This window comes from Phyllobates terribilis, unplaced genomic scaffold (genome assembly GCF_046119375.1).
Source record: "Phyllobates terribilis strain yellow unplaced genomic scaffold, ASM4611937v1 Scaffold_4__5_contigs__length_816908805, whole genome shotgun sequence".
NCBI lineage: Eukaryota > Metazoa > Chordata > Amphibia > Anura > Dendrobatidae > Phyllobates > Phyllobates terribilis.
This window is the reverse complement of record NW_027362764.1, coordinates 87208729-87228975: the sequence shown is the minus strand read 5'-3', so window position 1 is coordinate 87228975 and position 20247 is coordinate 87208729. Positions and strand designations below refer to the sequence as shown.

The following is a 20247-nucleotide window of genomic DNA, read 5'->3' as shown; positions in this document are numbered from 1 at the left end:
TCCATGGAAATACATGCTGTCACACTCAGGGCATGTGAGTCCAAGAATTGCGATGCGATCCTTGCATGAGTAAAATGGACGTCTGACTGCGCCCTAAGGCTGGGGCTACACAGCGACTTTGGCTGTAACACCTGTTGCGCGGCCAAACTTCGCTAGGTGACGCTGCTACATCGCAGTGCAATACAAATGAGCAGTGTTGCATTGTGACTGCAAGCAAGAGAAGAAAGTCGTAAAATGTCCCACCATGTCAGAATTTTTGCAATTTGCTTGTTGCAGTCGCAGTGCCCACGGGGGCGCCAATGCGACACCATTCGCTTGTATTGCACTGCGATATAGCCGTGACATAGTGAACTTCGTCCACGCAACAGGGGTCGTGGCTATAGTCGCTGCATAGCCCCAACTTAAGGGCTTGTGCACACAAGCGTATAAATCGTACGAGTGCTATCCGATTTTTGATTGGATAGCAAACTGACCCATATTATTCAATGGTACAGTGTAGACGACTGATTTTTTTTTTGCTGATAGAATGTGTCTCTGAAAAAAATCGCAGAATGCTGCAATTTGACTCTGAAATTGGATGAGACTCACCCATTCAAATCTATGGATGCGAGAAAAAAATCGGATTCCACAGTAGGATACATTGCAATTCTATAACATTGGAAATTGTAAATGGTCCTGTAAATGATTAATAGCTGCTGCTATAAAAAACGGATTGTACACGGATGAAACGTGGAAGACAAGTGAGAAAAAAATCACCCCATTTTTCTGGATGAAAATCGGACCAATTATTTATACTATCGTATGACCTAGACTAAAAAGGAGGAAGGAAGCTAAGAACAGGTGTGAACATAGGCTTAATTAATGTTTACGCGTTTGGGACAAGCCTGTCCTTAGTCATCACCTATGACTAAGGACATGCTTGTCTGAAACGCGTAAGGTTTTGCAACTCCCTTCTTCCTTTATAATTGTTTGATTTTGTGTCTTATGATTGTTCAATAAATGACTTAATATTTTTTTATTTTTAGACTTTCAGCGCTGGTTTCTCCTTTCATTTTTTTGGGTTCCACAACGGGGTTGCTGGCCGTGCGATTTTTACGTGCATCAAAGCTTGAATTCCGCATTTTCAACAATAGCAATGGTGAACTGATAACATTTTCCCCCCTTTTTGCTACATTTTTTTTTTTCAAATGGAAATGTGAATGGACTCGTAAATAAATTTTAAAGTAAGTCTCCACCTTTTACCATGAAGATGTTTTTAGGTTCAAAATACTGCACTGATCAGTCAGAGCTCTGTTTCTCTGATACAAAGCTCCAAATCCCAGGCATAGATATAAACGTTAACATGATGATTGCCTCAGACATATCTAGGGTGTTATTTGCACTCTGCAGAGTATTTTGCAAAAACTCAGTTTCATTCATATGCATAAGGTTGTTTCGGACGAATAGAACAATCACAGAAATTTTTGCAACAAAATCCACCGTGTGTGAATTCACACCGAGAGTGAGCAGTGCTTGCTGCATACTGTCTTATTACTGAGCTCAGTGCCTAACAGTATGCAGCCCTCCTAATGGTGGAAACTTTGTATTTGTAAAGGAGATCTGTCACCAGAGATCACAATATAAACAGCATATATTATTCAATAGCTCTCTTAGAACTTATGAAGCTGGTATACTTACTGTGAAAATCCATGCCAGAATGGCTCTACAATCCTTTTTTGAAAGTTTACACTAAGTCTCCTGCGACCTATCTATATTGAAAGCTCCTCAGTGTACCTCCTCCCTGCTGCTGTGATCTCACACTGCTCAGTACAAGTTGCAGCTCTCAGTCAGTCTGGGTGAGTGGAGAATACACTTGGACTCATGCTCTCTCACTATATAGCTGGACTCATAAAATGCTCATTTTAATTTTAGGATTATACAGTCATTCAGACATGGATTGTTAAAGTAAGTACATCAACCTCAGCAGGTCTGAAAGATCTGTTTAATAATGTATGCAGTTGGTATTGCGAAATCTGGTGACAGTGCTAATATAAATCTATGTTGGTAAGGGAGATTTAGAGCTCTGTAAGAAATTAAACAGCACCTATTCTGATAAAAAAAATGATATTTTAGGGTGGGACATTAAAGGGGTTGTTTATTTTCAATTAAATTTGTCCCCTAGTTCTAGTTTGCTATAAAAAAAACGCTCTATATTTACCTTCCCTGGGTCCTCTGTCGAGTCTCCGCCATTATTCCATGTGTCTGGTATTGACTGTGGCGCTAATGTTAAGTAGACAACACAGCAGCCAATCAGTGAGCTCAGTGAATCAGTGAGCTCACTGATTGGCTGCCGTGCACTCAAGGTGATGTCAGCACTGCAGCCAATGCCAGACACTGAGAACAATGAAGACTCACTGGTGGACCCAGGAAAGGTGAATTCAGAACAGTTTGAAAACAGTAGAAAACTGCAACCAACAAAGAAATTTAATTGAAAGGGAACAACCACTTTAACTTTAAAGTTATACTGTATAATAATCTCCCATCAACAATGGAACTTTCTATTTTAACTGGCAGAAAATTTTAAAACATTCCACAACCATAAGACAATTTAAATGTTGTGATTTCTGGAATAAGTGACCAGTTAGGCACGCCAGTAATGTAGCTAAACACCATTTATTCTATACTCTTGGCATCGAAAAGAGGTAACGTGGACCATTAATTAGAACACCCAGAAGCTTCTGGTAATTCACACTGTATAAGGTATATACATAATTCCAAATTTAATTATCAATGAAAAAGCAAAAAAAAAAAAGCACAAAAAATGTAATATGTGCCACACATGTTGGTTTTGATATATTTAAACGGGTTTTCCAGGCATCAAATATTGATGACCTATTCCTAAGATATCAGATCAGTGGTGGTCTGGCACCTGGTTTCCCCACTGATCATCTATTTTTAACTCCAGGGGTAGCTGGATGTAAGCACTGAACAGAGCTGCACTGCAATCTGTAGCATCCACTGCCATCTACTGCACATCAGCGTTTAAAAGAATAGGCGCTGATCTGCAGTACTCAGCTGCACCTTCTTCTACATGTTGATCAAAGCTGTACACTAAAGCTCCATTCATAGAATCATAGAATGGTAGAGTTGGAAGGGACCTCCTGGGTCATCTGGTCCAACCCCCTGCTCAAAGCAGGATTCACTAAATCATCTCAGACAGATGTCTGTCCAGCCTCTGTTTGAAGACGTCCATTGAAGGGGAACTCACCACCTCTCGTGGCAGCCTGTTCCACTCATTAATCACCCTAACTGTCAAAAAGTTTTTTCTAATATCTAATCTGTGTCTCCTCCAATTTAGTTTCTTCCCATTGCTTCTAGTCTTTCCTTGTGCAAATGAGAATAAAGATGATCCTTCTACAATGTGACAGCCCTTGACATATTTGTAGACACCTATTAAGTCTCCTCTCAGTCTTCTTTTTTGCAAGCTAAACATTCCCAAATCCTGCAACCGTTCCTCATAGGACATAGTTTGCAGACCAGTCACCATTCTGGTCGCTCTTCTCTGAACTTGCTCCAGTTTGTCGATGTCTTTTTTAAAATGTGGTGCCCAAAACTGTACACAGTATTCCAGATGAGGTCTGACCAAAGAGGAGTAAAGACCGATAATGACTTCACGTGATCTAGACTGTATGCTTCTGTTAATACATCCCAGAATTGTATTTTCCTTTTTTGCTGCTGCATCACACTGTTGACTCATGTTCAGTCTATGATCTATTAGTATACCCAAGTCTTTTTCACATGTACTGTTGCTTAGCTCTATTCCTCCCATTCTGTATATGCTTTTTTCATTTTTATTGCCCAGATGTAGTACTTTGCATTTTTCCCTGTTAAAAACCATTCTGTTGTTTGCTGCCCACTGCTCCAGTTTATTTAGGTCTTTTTGAATTCTCTCTCTCTCTTCTCTAGTATTAGCTATCTCTCCTAGCTTTGTGTCATTCAATGTTTACATCTGCCTGCTACTGGAGCTAATAACAGCTGATTTGTCGTGTCAGATCCCTACTGATCTCATATTCATGACTTATACAATGACAGGTCATAAATCTCATATGACCAGACAACACTTTTAAGAGAATCTGTCAGTAGGATTAACCTTCCTAAACCATGCAGGTCGTAGAAAGTGGAATAAAATGATACCTTAATATTTGCGATCCGTTGTGTTATTCCAGGGAAATCCACGTTTTTCTCAATGTGTAAATGAGCTGTTAAGATCTATGGGACGCACATAGATCTCCCTGTAAATCTGCCTCCAGAGCTCATTTTAAATGAAAGGAGGCGTTACCAGTGTGAGACATGTAATAACTGACAGTCTGCTCTCCTGATCTACATGTCTCACTCTAATAACTCCCCCTTTCATTTAAAATGAGCTCTGGAGGCAGATTTACAGGGCCCATTCCATGCCCATCCCATAGATGTTAACAGCTAATTTATATATAAGAAAAATGTGGATGTCTCTGGAATAAGAAATCGGATCACAGATATCAAGGTATCATTTTAATCAGCTTCCTATGACCTACATGCCCATATAGAAGACTTAGGAGGGTTGACCCTACTGACAGATTCCCTTTGAATGTGAGATTTATTTTCAATATACCCCGCTTATATTATGTCACTTATTTAAGTGTCAATGTCATGAGATAACATAAGCACAGCTCCAGAATAAATTTGGGGAGGCAATTAGGCAAGAAAATTATGTTGTGACCACCTTCAAATATATCATAAAATTTTAAACAGATTGGTCAATGAAAAGGGAATCTGTCACCACATTTGACCAATCTAAACTATTAATATGGGCATGTCTCATATCAGATACCATGTTGCTGATAAATCATCTTTTTTCACTTTATATCATGGGGAGGACGCCGTCTGGAAGATAACTCTGTCTCCAGAGCCTATTTAACATGAAGGAAGCGTTAACAGTGTGATATGTAATGGTCGCTCTTCTCTCTCAACTCACTGCAGAGCTGTGTGTGATTATACCTGACACATCTGCTGGTTACTCATGGTGCTTCAGCTTCAGCTCACAGGCAGACAGGGTATCAACATTTTTGCAATACAGCAAAGCTCAGAGAGCTGCAAAAAATGTGTTTTCAAGAAGACAAATTTCATGTCTCCTATTCTGTGTTAGTTACTTGTCTCACACTGGTAACTTCCCGTTTTATATAAAACATAATGTGTTCACTCATATCACTGACGCGCCCCCTGGGCCGTGGGGTACTCGGTGCCGGGTCGGTCGTTGCTAGGGGAGATGTCCCAGTGGCGGTGACCCGGTCTGTGACCCAGGGCGGTCAGTAAAAAGGGGATTTTATAGTTTTTATGTATGCAGTTCGTGACGCTACCTGTGGTATGCGGCTATAGGTAGCCGCCGCTGCAGCACAGGTCCTCTGAAGCTGGTATTTAATGCAGCAAAGTTGGTTTGGCTCTCCACAGGTAGAGCTTAGCTCCAGGGCAGTGCAGAAATGTTGTAGATGTTATAGGTGATGCTGGGCGTTGTAGTGCAGGGGTGATGGCGCAGTTAATAATCAGTCCACAACTCAATGGCGGTTTCCTCTTATGTTTACTTACGGTGATTAGGCAGACCGGAACACGGGTACTGGCTAGAAATGGAAGTCCGGGCAGCCTGGAAGCAAGTAAGGAATCCACCTCACCAGGTGGAGTTGTAGGCCTTCCCTTTTGCGCTACCTCTTTAGCCCTGCGGCTTGTAGCTGTGCGGTGGCCCTCGTCCCTGAGTACAACGTCCTTGTGCTCACCCGTATGGCAGGCAGCTCGGGCCTTGCTGATACGTCGCTCCCACGTGGCGGTGCTGGGCCCTGCGGTGCTGCTGAGCCTCCGGGTGTCTGTTGGGGCCAGGAGACCTGCAGTCTCCTGTCCTCCGGTTTCTGCTGCTGGGCCTTCGGTGCCCCACAGCCTCGGACTCCGGTGTCTGGTTCTTCCGTGCTCCTATCCTCAGAGGTGAACTGCTGCGTAGCTCCACTCCCTAGGTCTTTTCTCTTCAACGTCCTGACTTCAACTGCTGTCTGCTTTCCTCAGACTAACTAACCCTGCCTCCAGATCCCAGTTGCTAAGGGGAGGAGCTCCCCTTGCTGGTCTGGAGCCAGGAAAGTGTTGCATGCTAGCAAAACCTGATTAGGGGACCCCTCCTTACTTCCAGGCATGGCATCACCCCCTTGTGAGGGAGGCAATGCCACTGTGGCAACCGGACTCCTGGGGTGCCACATTCCCCCCTAGTTAACTTCAGTACTCCCGGACTGAGGATACCTTTTAAAATTAACAGTCAACAATAACAACTCACATTACAAACAGTTTATTAAATTAAAAATTACAAAAAACCCAACAAAAACGTACAACAGTCACTGCGGCGCTTAGTCTTTACGCCACAATCTGGGTAACTGAAATTTGGCTGGTGGGAACCGCATCAACCCACTTTGTGTATCGTCCCTGGACGTGGCTTCATGGCACTCTTACGGTGGGCCTGGTCTTCATCCACACCTGCGGTTTATTTTCTAGGCCAATTAGTAACTATATCCAACACTGTCCTGACCACACCTAGTCCTGTGGTCCAATTGTCCAAAAAATATAACAAATATATATATCTACCATTATTTAACGATTACTACTATTTATAACATACTCTTTAGTTCTCTTACACTTTAGTTCCTCCAGCGGGCAGGGAGCTGACCTTTAGTACTCCGGGTCGATCTACGTAGTACATTTGTTGTCACTGGTCTACCCTGGTCCCTAGTGTCTACCCCTGGTGTGGTGGGTTCAGTGTGAACTACACTATGGGTAGTCTGAGGTAACACCGGTAGGCTGGGTAATCTCCTACGAATTCTTTGACTCACCCTGGGTACGACAGGTTCACTGCTAGCAGAGGGTAGATTCTCCTGATCTGCTGCTGATGAAGCATCTGTCTCTGGGGCCGACTGGTCTTCCAGATATTCTGAAGCCTCTGCAGCTTCCGGTGAGGCCACTTGGAGGAAGGTCAGGACCGGTACCACAATTGCTCTGTTCACCTGCATCCAAGACCGGGGAAATGCTCCAAGGACTGTCTGGACCGTTTCTTCCACCTCTTCTGTGGGCTGAGGGCTGTCTTGGTCTTCTTCTCTGTGTTTCAACTGTTCAGGACATATCTTCAAGTGGTCTCTTGAGACTGCCGCTGAAGCTTCCCCTCCATCTTTACTGATGAGGCACACTTTGGTGTTATCGTAATTTAAGGGTGGGACGGTGTATGTCTCAACCTCCCACTGGTCATCTAATTTGTGGACTCGTCTCTTCCTTTTGAGTACTTGTTCTCCAGGTGACAAGGGAACTGCAGGTGCGTGCTGATTGTAAGTTTTCTCCTGCTTCTGTCTTGCCTGCGACAAACTTCTCTCCACACATTCTTGCACCTTGCGGTTTTGTTGCTGCCTCTCTGTATCCCAATCTGCATCTGGTGATGTCGTCTCTGGTGTTAATACTCCCATGTCTAAGTTAATGGGTAGCTTGCCATGTCTTGCTCTCATTAGGTAAGCGGGTGTACAGCTGGTGGAGTTCACCGGGATATGGTTATATAGGTCCACCAAATCTGGTAACCTCTCTGGCTACAGGCTACGTTCTTCAAGGGGCAATGTCTTCAACAGGTCTATTACCACCTGGTTCATTTTCTCACACAACCCATTGGTCTGGGGATGATACGGCGTCGTCCTTATTTTCTTGCAGCCGTACAAATTACAGAATTCTTGAAACACTTCTACTTCAAAGGCTGGACCTTGGTCGGTCAGCACTCGTTCAGGGTAACCGTGCGGGTGACAAAAGTGTTGTTGAAACGCTTTGGCTGCCGTTTGAGCCGTCTGATCTTTCACTGGCACTACTACAAGGAATCGGGAGTAGTGGTCTACTATTGTGAGAGCGTAGACATAGCCTAACCGGCTTGGGGCTAGCTTCAAGTGGTCCAAGGCTACCAGTTCAAGTGGTTGTTTGGTGATTATGGGCTGCAGGGGAGCCCTCTGGCTGTCACGGTCTTTCCGTCTCAGGTTGCATGGACCACATTCTCGACACCATCTCTCGATTGCTTTCCTCATGCCAACCCAGTAGAATCGCTCACGTAGCAGGACTTCCAACTTCTTCCACCCGAAGTGTCCTGCTCCATCGTGGTACGCTTCTAAGACCATTGAAGCATCCCACCTCGGGAATACCACCTGCCAGACCAGTTTGTGTGTCTGGGAGTTGATGCTTCTTCGACACAGCTTTCCCTCGTAGATGAACAGTTTGCCCTTCTCCTTCCACAACTGTTGGGTCTCCTGTGGAGCATCTGGATCAGGGTGCGAGTCAGCTTGTGTCAGCAACTCCTTTACCAGGCGGACAGCCGGGTAGCTATTCTACGTCTCTGCCCATCCATGGTGGGGCAATGGGTTGAACGTGGCCTCTCTATTGGCGGAGCGCTTGTCCCTCACACAGTGGGAGCACTGGGTCACCCCTTGACGATGGAAAGCGGGTAGCTCTATCTCCTCCAGCTCTTCCGGGTCTTCTCCCCCATCTGGCAAGTTGGGCATCCTGGATAGCTCATCAACATTTGTATTTTTATGCCCCGCCCGATACTTGATGGTAAACTCGTAGTTAGACAGTCGGGCCATCCATCGTTGTTCTAGGGCACCAAGCTTCGCAGTCTCCAGGTGCGTCAGCGGGTTGTTATCTGTGAAGACTGTAAATCTGGAGGAGGTGAGGTAATGTTTGAAGCGCTCTGTTACAGCCCAGACTATGGCTAAAAACTCCAACTTAAAGGAACTATAGTTGTCGGGGTTTCTTTCCGTGGGCCGGAGCTTCCTGCTGGCGTAGGCAATCACTCTCTGTCTGCCCTGCTGTACCTGGGACAGCACCACTCTCAATCCCATGTTGCTGGCATCCGTATGGAGTACAAATGGTTGGCCAAAGTCGGGGTAAGCCAGGACTTCGTCTTCAGTAAGAGCCATTTTCAGTCGAATGAAAGATTCGTCTTCTGGTTTACCCCATTTGAACGGAGGTTTTCAGGTTCTTGGCCTTCTTGGACTGGCCCACTAAGAGGTCCTGCATGGGTGCCGCTATCTTGGTGAAACCCTTGATGAATCTCCTGTAGCAGCTTACCAGCTTGAGGAACTGCTGCACTTCCTTGATAGTGGAGGGTCTTGGCCAGTCATTGATCACAGTGACTTTTTCAGGGTCTGGTGCTACACCTTCGGCGCTTACCACATGACCTAGGTACTGCACCTTGGGCTTCAACAGGTGGCACTTGGACAACTTTACTTTCAGGCCATAACCAGATAGGGCTTCAAACACCTCGGCCAGATGCTCCAGGTGGTCTTCATATGTCTTTGAGTAGACAATTACATCATCTAGGTACAGCAGGACGGTTTCAAAGTTTTTGTGTCCTAGGCAACACTCCATTAACCGCTGGAAGGTTCCTGGGGCGTTGCAGAGCCCGAATGGCATGCAGTTGAACTCGCTGAGGCCCATTGGTGTTGTAAACGCCGTCTTTTCTCTGTCCGCCTCTGCCACAGGAACCTGCCAGTACCCACTGGTGAGATCCAAAGTGGAGAAATAATTAACGGATCTTAGTGCAGCTAATGATTCCTCAATTCTGGGTAATGGATCGGCGTCCTTATGTGTAATGCAGTTAATCTGCCTGTAATCAACACACATCCTCATTGTACCATCTTTCTTTCTAACGAGAACTAATGGAGCTGCCCAGGGGCTACAACTATCTCTGATCACCCCAGCCTCCTTCATCTCCCGTAACATTCCTTTGGCACATTGATAGTGAGCTGGGGGTACAGGCCGGTACCTCTCTTTAATGGGTGGATGATCTTCTGTGGCTATATGATGTTGGACCCCTTTTACCTGCCCAAAGTCTAGTGGGTGTTTGCTGAAGACTCGCTCATATTCTTGGACCACCTGGTATACTCCATGTTTTTGGAGCAAAGGGGTGGAGTCAGTGCCTACTTGTAGCTTCTGACACCAATCCTCCATCTGCCCCTTGTCGTCATTATCCTCCGCCGGTTTGGACAGAGGCAAGGGTTCCACTGCCTTTATTTCGTTGTTACTGACAGTGAACAACTTAGCAAGGGTAGCATACCGGGGTAAATGGACCTCTTTCTCCCCACAATTCAGGATGCGTATCGGTACTCTCCCCTTGCGGACATCAACTACCCCCTTGGCTGTCAAGATGGTGGGCCTACTATCTGAGTACACAGGTTCTACCAAGGCCTGATAATCTTGACCCCTGAGACAAATTGCTGGCCGACACCATATCAACATTTCACTCCTAGGGGGCATTGCAATGGGGAACGGATCACTCATCCTGACACTGCCAATTTCCCCTCCAGACAGCTCTACCTGTTGTCTTTTCATCAGGGCTCTGATCTCCGTCTGCAGAACTCACTGCTGACTGGAACTGGCAGTCTCTGCGACCTGTTGCAACAAAACAATAATTTCTCCAAGACAATTTTCTATCACATTAGTGCCTAAGGTTATCATGGGATGACTTTCTCGGTGGTCAATATCAACAATAATCATTCCTTGTGATGGCAATTCTACTTTGCCAACTTTTATGGTCACCTCTTTATATCCCACCTGAGGCAAGGGCTGACCATTGCTGGCAAAGATGTTAATATGTTCATCGGGACTGTGGGTAATGTCTGAATCAGTCCAGTATTGTTTATAAAGGATATATGGCATCGTTGTCATCTGGGACCCAGTGTCCAGCAACGCGTTCATTGGGATGCCATCAAGCACGACAGGTAGGACCGGTCGTCCTCCCACGTACTTGTTTTGTAAGCTTTGTGGGCCTGGTCGTCTTACTCCTGGGGGTTGGCCCTCGGCCCCAGGGGTTGCTAGTTTAAATTACAGAATCTTGCGTAGTGCCCCGCCTTTTGACAGCGGCGGCAGATGGGTTGTCCGTCCTGGTCGAGCGATCGCTGTTCCTCCCTCTAGTTGGTGGAATTTTTCTCTGTCATCGCCTTGGGACGTCATCTGGACTGGAAGCCAGCTGGATCTTTTCCTTTGGAGACACTTGCATGGCCTGCATGGTTTTGGTTAGTGTAGCCACACTTTTTGTCAGCTCCTGGACCTGAAGGCGTAGGTCTGCAGAGGGGTCATTGTCCAGAGTCTGCGCGTCAGCCTCCACAGGTGCTGGGGGAAAGGACGCCACCTCCTGCTGGTATGTGATAGCTGGGCGCCGGAGGGATGCAGTGCCGCCTGGGGTTGGTTCTCGCAGCACCCGGATGGCTCGGTCTTTAAATTGCGCAAAGTCCAGATCAGGGTTTTGCAGAGCCATAATGCGCAGCTGTGTCCGGTGAGCGTTAGATAGGAGCCCCTCAATAAACTGCTCAGTTAGCAATCTGTTCTCGCCTCACACACTGTCAGGGTCTACCTTGTTTGATGGCTCGCAGCGCCTCCTGCAGGTTTAGAGCATAGTCCCGTACACTGTCCTGCACCCTTTATTTGCACCCGTAGAACTTCATTTTAATTTCTGCTGCGGTGCGGGTGTCAAAGGTATCCTTCAATCGGGCCAGTACTTCCTTGGCAGTGCCTTTGTCCTTGCCCGGCCAGGACTTCACCTCTCTCTGAGATGCACCAATTAGCTGTCCTATGAGGATGCTGACTTTTTGCTCCTCAGACAGGGGGTACACTTTAAACAAACTGCGCAGTCTCTCCTCAAAGTCGTTCAGGGTGTGCGACTGCCCTGAGTACTGGGGCAACCACGCCGCCCCTGGTATATACGGCATTGATAACGCATTACCGTGGCGGCAGCTGAATCCTCTCCTCGGTTGGGCATCTTCCTCCCCCCCTAGTGAACCTCAGACAGGTCCTCGGCGTCTGCTGACGTACCAGTATAGTGCTCTGCAGGCGGAAGGATCTCCTACCCGGCGGTTCCGGATCGGGGCTTCATGCTTCCCCTCGGCGGGCGGCAAACCACGTGATAACACCGTTTAGTAAAGTCTATGGCACACAGGACCCGGTTATACCTGGCTTCGTGAATCCTGTTCGTGACGCCAAGTTGACGCGCCCCCTGGGCCGTGGGGTACTCGGTGCCGGGGCGGTCGTTGCTTGGGGAGATGTCACAGTGGCGGTGACCCGGTCTGTGACCCAGGGCGGTCAGTAAAAAGGGGATTTTATAGTTTTTATGTATGCAGTTCGTGACGAACCTGTGGTATGCGGCTATAGGTAGCCGCCGCTGCAGCACAGGTCCTCTGAAGCTGGTATTTAATGCAGCAAAGGTGGTTTGGCTCTCCACAGATAGAGCTTAGCTCCAGGGCAGTGCAGAAATGTTGTAGATGCTATAGGTGATGCTGGGCGTTGAAGTGCAGGGGTGATGGCGCAGTTAATAATCAGTCCACAACTCAATGGCGGTTTCCTCTTATGTTTACTTGCAGTGATTAGGCAGACCGGAACACGGATACTGGCTAGAAATGGAAGTCCGGGCAGCCTGGAAGCAAGTAAGGAATCCATCTCGCCAGGTAGAGTTGTAGGCCTTCCCTTTTGCACTAATCTCTCTGGTCCTGCTGCTTGTAGCTGTGTAGCTGTGCTGTGGACCTCGTCCCTGAGTACAACATCCTTGTGCTCACCCGTATGGCAGGCAGCTCGGGCCATGCTGATGCATCGCTCCCACGTGGCGGTGCTGGGCCCTGCGGTGCTGCTGAGCCTCCGGGCGTCTGTTGGGGCCAGGAGACCTGCAGTCTCCTGCCCTCCGGGTTTCTGCTGCTGGGCCTTAGGTGCCCCACAACCTCGGACTCCGGTGTCTGGTTCTTCAGTGCTCCTATCCTCAGGAGTGAACTGCCGCGCAGCTCCACTCCCTAGGTCTTTTCTCTTCAACGTCCTGACTTCAACTCCTGTCTTCTCTCCTCAGACTAACTAACCCCGCCCCCAGATCCCAGTTGCTAAGGGGAGGAGCTCCCCTTGTTGGTCTGGAGCCAGGAAAGTGTTGCATGCTAGTAAAACCTGATTAGGGGACCCCTCCTTGCTTCCAGGCATGGCATCACACCCTTGTGAGGGAGGAAATGCCACTGTGGCAACTGGATTCCTGGGGTGCCACATCACCATAAGGCAATTCTAACCCCTACAACTGAACATCGGACCAATGAATGACGCTATCAAAGGTAAAATCTTGATAGTAAACATGATGACAATATCTACCGCCTGGGACCCCCACGGGTGAAGATATCCTGAAAGTTTGGGATCTCTTAAACTTCTGAAAGCATATCCCACAACCAGCCCCCATATGAGCTCACCAAGAGGAAGTATGTGGGCATAACCTCCATCTAATAAAAGCAGAGTTTGGGTTGTGGTCATTTTTCAGTCCTGGAAGGTACAGCTTGCTGTGGGTTCTGTCCATTTTCCTAAAAAGTACCTCACTCCGCTATGGTCTGAGCCATTTCCATGACACGTTTAGTACTTTTTTCTTTTGTTATCCCTTTTACCCTATGTGATTGTACATCCCCTATAACTGCATCACAGCTCCATTCAAATGAATGGGGCTATGTCATAGTTTCCTGAACAGCAGGTGTACAGGAGCATCAATGTGCAGGAAAACTCTGTGAAGGAGACCCAGCCTTTCTTGCATTCTGCAGATTGATGGGGTCCAGCAAGTGACTGCAGAGGGAAGTCATTGACCTCTGTCAGTCCCAGAGACTAAGAATATAATAAAAACACCTAATCAAAGACAGGTCCTAAAAACACAGACCACAAAAAACGCACATCAAAAATACAAAGTGCCAAATCCATAGTGATGGATGCCAATATGCATAATCTGAGTCCCTTGCAATAGTGGGAGCTTGATTACGAAAAACTGACAATGGTCATTTTACAATAAAAAGTCAAATAGTATATTGCACCAGACAGTGTAATGCACCAGTCTACTTGTCCTCAAAAATACAAACTACTCAAGCAATGGTGACTCCACTAGGAAAGAAACAATTTAATTATATAAAAAGAGTTAAGAGGCTCACCCTATTAGACCCTAACAGATCTACCAGGCCCTGTTCACCCCAAAACCCCCACCCTAACAAGGGCAGTCCACAGCTGTTCCTATGTAGACATTGTCCTACATCTGCCCTACGTGCCTCCCGACACGTTTCAATTATTCAGGTTCTTCAAGGGAAAGTATTGCACGCATCTGTCACTCCAAAGGTACCCACTCTCTGTGGTGGACTAAACCTTAGTCAAACTAGTGCCAGTTTGACGAAGGTTTAGTCCACCACAGGAACAGGGTACCATAGCCCTTTGGAGTGACAGATTCATGCAGCATGATTGGCAGAAACGTGTTGGTACCAGTTTGTCAATCAGCATGACTTCTCGCCCCATCAATTGAGCAGCCTGGAAGAGAAGCCGTTGCTTTGTCGACTTGACATCAGCGGAAGCAGCCAAGTCTGTGACCCCTCTGTGCCGGTAGAGATTGGTGCCGGGCACAACAGGCAGGTAGTTAGCAACTACTTGCCTGTTAGTCCTTCGGCCCATGGTAAAATAAAATAGTCCTGGATAACCCCTTTAAGAGAGCTAGACAATAATAAAGAAAACAACAAAAAAAAAACAACAGCAATACTTCCTATGAATTTTGGACTAAATATACAGTACAGACCAAAAGTTTGGACACACCTTCTCATTTAAAGATTTTTCTGTATTTTCATGACTTTGAAAATTGTACATTCACACTGACGGCATTAAAACTATGAATTAACACATGTGGAATTATATACTTAACAAAAAAGTGTGAAACAACTGAAAATATGTCTTATATTCTAGGTTCTTCAAAGTAGCCACCTTTTACTTTGATGACTGCTTTGCACACTCTTGGCATTCTCTTGATGAGCTTCAAGAGGTAGTCACCAGAAATGGTCTTCCAACAATCTTGAAGGAGTTCCCAGAGATGCTTAGCACTTGTTGGCCCTTTTGCCTTCACTCTGCGGTCCAGCTCACTCCAAACCATCTCAATTGGGTTCAGGTCTGGTGACTGTGGAGGCCAGGTCACCTGGCGTAGCACCCCATCACTCTCCTTCTTGGTCAAATAGCCCTTACACAGCCTGGAGGTGTGTTTGGGGTCATTGTCCTGTTGAAAAATAAATGATGGTCCAACTAAACGCAAACCGGATGGAATAGCATGCCGCGGCAAGATGCTGTGGTAGCCATGCTGGTTCAGTATGCCTTCAATTTTGAATAAATTCACAAAGCATCCCCACACCATCACACCTCCTCCTCCATGCTTCACGGTGAGAACCAGGCATGTAGAGTCCATCCGTTCACCTTTTCTGCGTCGCACAAAGACACAGTGGTTGGAACCAAAGATCTCAAATTTGGACTCATCAGACCAAAGCACAGATTTCCATTGGTCTAATGTCCATTCCTTGTGTTCTTTAGCCCAAACAAGTCTCTTCTGCTTGCTGCCTGTCCTTAGCAGTGGTTTGCTAGCAGCTATTTTACCATGAAGGCCTGCTGCACAAAGTCTCCTCTTAACAGTTGTTGAAGAGATGTGTCTGCTGCTAGAACTCTGTGTTATTGACCTGGTCTCTAATCTGAGCTGCTGTTAACCTGCGATTTCTGAGGCTGGTGACTCGGATAAACTTATCCTCAGAAGCAGAGGTGACTCTTGGTCTTCCTTTCCTGGGGAGGTCCTCATGTGAGCCAGTTTCTTTGTAGCGCTTGATGGTTTTTGCAACTGCACTTGGGGACACTTTCAAAGTTTTCCCAATTTTTCGGACTGACTGACCTTCATTTTTTAAAGTAATGATGGCCACTCATTTTTCTTTACTTAGCTGCTTTTTTATTGCCATAATACAAATTCCAACAGTCTATTCAGCAGGACCATCAGCTGTGTATCCACGAGACTTCTGCACAACACAACTGATGGTCCCAACCCCATTTATAAGGCAAGAAATCCCACTTATTAAACCTGACAGGGCACACCTGTGAAGTGAAAAACATTTCCGGTGACTACCTCTTGAAGCTCATCAAGAGAATGCCAAGAGTGTGCAAAGCAGTCATCAAAGCAAAAGGTGGCTACTTTGAAGAACCTAGAATATAAGACATATTTTCAGTTGTTTCACACGTTTTTGTTAAGTATATAATTCCACATGTGTTAATTCATAGTTTTGATGCCTTCAGTGTGAATGTACAATTTTCATAGTCATAAAAATACAGAAAAATCTTTAAATGAGGTGTGTCCAAACTTTTGGTCTGTACTGTATGTAAGTCTACTTTTGTACTAGAAGCTGAGGCTCATACAATACTGACCTCCCATCCACAATTAAGGGCGATCTGCTTTTAGAAACAAGATTCCGCTCTTATCTTAATTACACAACCTTGGAAACTATCTGTGCCAAAACACAAAACTGACTTCTCCTTGACATAAATCATATGGTGGTATGTGAGCTATTCCTCCCTGATACCAGAGGTTTGAGCACTTCCAAGAAATGTTAAGTGGGCCAAGGAGGACTTTCCTATCTACAAGAACCTAACATTTCTTGACAGTTTGGTGTATGAGAATCATAACCTGATATCAAAGAACTATGAAAGGAACTTGATTTTAAAGGAGATGTTTACAGCTTTTTAGGAATTAAGCAATGTTATCATGTATTAGGTAAGCCAATGATCCCCTGTCATTGATTGCAGTGAGCAAAAGACCAATTATTTTTTTTGTGAATAGTTTACATTTTGTTAGTTTCTTAACCACTTAGGGCTTGTTAAAAAATGTTGCATTTTTGCCGAAAAACATAAAAAAAAAATTTAAATATAAAAAAAAAATAACACCTGCCTTTTACCCAAAAGTTATATAGTAAAGTATAAAAAAATAAAAACAAAATATAACAGATTTGGTATTGTGGCATGAGAAATGACCCAAACTAATTAATATAAACATATTTATCATATAAGGTGAAAGCTGAAAAAAAAAATAAAAAAGCTAAGAATGGCTGTTTTTCGGTCGCCAATCAAGACTTTGTATGTGTCTCACAATGTTATGAATATAAACTACAGGTTCAGCAAAGGAAGAAAATATATATGTTACCGATCTCAGAAAATAGCAACACAAACAAAAAAAATATATATTTTTTTACAATGTTCTGAAATTTTGTAACTGTTAAAATAAAAACTAAAAAAGTTTGGTATTGTCGTAATTTAACTGACCTGAAGAATCATGTTACCAGGTCATATTTACTACATAATGAACACTGTAAAACCGAAACCCAAAAAAAACAATGATGGAATAGAGTTTTTTTCAACTACATCACCCCACTTGGATTTTGTTTTCCCATTTTCATCACTATATATTGTAAAGTGAATAATGTCATTCAAAACTACAATTTGTTCTGTAAAAAAAACAAGACCTTAATGACGGTGGGGATGAAAAAAGAAAAAAATATATGGCTCTTGGAAAAAAGGGAGTAAAAACTGGAAGAGTAGAAATGGAAAATCGTCCGGTCATGAAGAGGTTATATGACATGCTATATAATGTACAGTATGATCTCTGGGAATACTAACGACCACAAGAGTGGAGATCCGAGTCTCCATTCCCTCTTTGCTGCACGACTGTAGTGAGAATCGAGCGTGTTTTAGGCATAAAGTAATTTTTTATGAGGAAGGACCAAGCGAATCGGCTTCCTTCACAGATCCACAAACATAAGGCATCGAGAAACAACGCACAATAGTGAATAGGATTTTCAACAAATGAGATAATCTTTTCCATTTCTTAGGTGGAAATCTAAATAAATTGGTGCTTGTTGATAGACCCAACAAAATTAGGGATACAATCCTTATTTTCGACAACAGTTTCCATAATAAAATAACAAGGGAACAATTATTTCCTGCAGTGGTGCCCCAGCCTTCTAAGTCCCTTGGGATTAATTAGGATGGACCCCGGCCAAGTTCATTAAAACTGAAAACTTTATTGTGGTTAAAAAACAATCCAGCACAATGTGGAGAGCACATGCCAAAATATGTCATTGAAATGCAATCAGTTTAAATAGCTATTTACAGAAACTAGAGCTGTCACAAGCTAGAATAGAATTAGGACATGCCAGGAAATTATTAAAGGGGACATAATGTGTACAGGAAACAGACCCCAACCGGCTTTTTGTAAACATAAGGCACTAAATATTTGTAAGCTGAATGTCAATATCCCTAAAAGTGAATGTACACTCTAAAACACCATTAAAAAACAGTAAATGGATTAAAAGGATTTCAACATTGATGGCCTATCCTTAGGGTGGGAATGCGACATCCGGCATCCCCGCTGATCTGCTGTTCCCAGGGTCGGCGGCAGCTGAGACTGCTCACTTGCGGTGCTGCACAGCTCCGTCAACTGTATAGTGGCTGCGGCTAGGTACTGCACATTCGCCACCTATTCAAATCAATAGCGGGTGGATGTGCAGTACACGACTGAGGCCACTGTTCTGTCCAGAGAGCTGTGCTGTGCAGCTCCGCAACTGATAAGTTCCTGCCGCCGCCGACACAGGGAACAGTTGATCGGCAGGAGTACCAAGTTCTGCATCCCCACCCATCAGACACTGATGGTCATCAATGTTAACGTCCTGGACACCCCCTTTAAATAATTGCTGTTGTACCTCTGGCACGAAGCTCCAAATCTCTTGTATAGACATAGAGCAAAATTCTAAAATTCTGGGTGCTTGCAGCCAACATTAATGGGATTTATAGAGCTTGATGCATATGATTTATATATTAAAGGGAACCTGTCACCTGCAGATATAGGGTTGAATTGCAGGTAAATAGCTTCACAATGCTGCCCGGTTGCCTTAATGAAAGTACAGTCACCACTTGTAACACTGCTCACTATACTGTGAGTGGTGATTGTAAGAATGCCACACTATTTTGATTGACAGCTCAGTCACATGACTGAAAGCCGGCAGAGGAAATAAGTTCATTTCACTATTTACAAGCAAATTAATCCTATACTGTATCTGCAGATAAATAGTGTTTTCTGAGATGACAGGTTCCCTTTAAACTCAAAACAATATGCAGTAAGCGCCTAAACTCCTCCTAAAAGTCGCTTCAGGCACAATTTTATCATTTAACTTTGTGTCTATGAATAAGATTTGGAGATAACCCTTATTCCCTATTATCTCCTTATTCCGTATTAGGGTATATGAACAGAACAAAAGAAGGTCCCTGTGGAGAAACGATCGTCAGCGGTTGCCTTCGTCTGTCCGCTGGCCTGGGTGTCTTTAGAAAGTCCGCACAGGCCAGAGCTCATCCCACTGAACGCCCTCACTCCTTCCCCGTGGGCAGAACACTACTCAGACAAGGGTGAGGGTACCACACTCTGGTAAGACTTTATTGGATCACCAATAGTTAACAGCATATATTACATTCCCAGCAAGGATACAAGATGGTGCAAATTACAGAGTCTCATCCTTCTGACCAGAGCACCTTCTTCCACATGTTAGCTGTGTCCCCTACATGGCTTTTTGCAAATGAGACTTCTTATGACTTGCTTTCAAAAATATCTTTCTTCTTTCCACTCTTCCATAAATGCCATATTTGTGAAGGATACATCTAATAGTTGTCCTGTGGACAGATTCTCCCGCCTGAGCTGTGGATCTCTGCAGCACCTCCAGAGTGACCATGGACCTCCTGGCGGCTACTCTAATTAGTGCTCTCCTTGCTTGGGATGTCAGGTTAGGTGGACGGCCCGGTCTTGGTAGGATTGCCGTTGTGCCATACTCCTTCCATTTTTGGATGATGGATTGAACAGAGCTTCGTGAGATGTACAGAGATTGGGTAATTTTCTAATAACCTAGCCCTGCATTATGCTTCTTCACCACTTTATCCCTGACCTGTCTGGTGTGTTCATTGGTTTTCATAATGCTGCTTGATCCCTAATGTTATCAAACAAAAGTCTGAGGCCTTCGCAGAACAGCTGTAGTTATACTGAGAATAAATTACACACAGGTGGACTCAATTTACTAATTAAGTGACTTCTGGAGGCAATTGGTCACTCAGGATTTTATTTAGGGGTATCAGACAAATGCATGTCACAATTTTCATATTTATATGTTTAAAATAATTAGAAAACCATGTATCATTTCCTTTACACTTCACAAATACTTGCTACTTTGTGTTGGTATATCACATAAGATCACAATAAAATACATTTAAGTTTGTGGGTGTAGCGTGAGAAAATATGGAAATGTTCATGGGGTATGAATACTTTTTCAAGGCACTGTACATACACACATGTCTTTGTATGGCAGT

The 20247-nt window shown here is 44.7% G+C and overlaps 1 protein-coding gene across 2 annotated transcripts in view; it reads right to left on the bottom strand.

Annotated features, from left to right (window-relative positions):
• JCAD (junctional cadherin 5 associated) overlaps positions 1-20247 on the bottom strand; it is a 181827-nt gene that overhangs the window by 88389 nt on the left and 73191 nt on the right. The gene's annotated exons all lie outside the window — the stretch shown is intronic.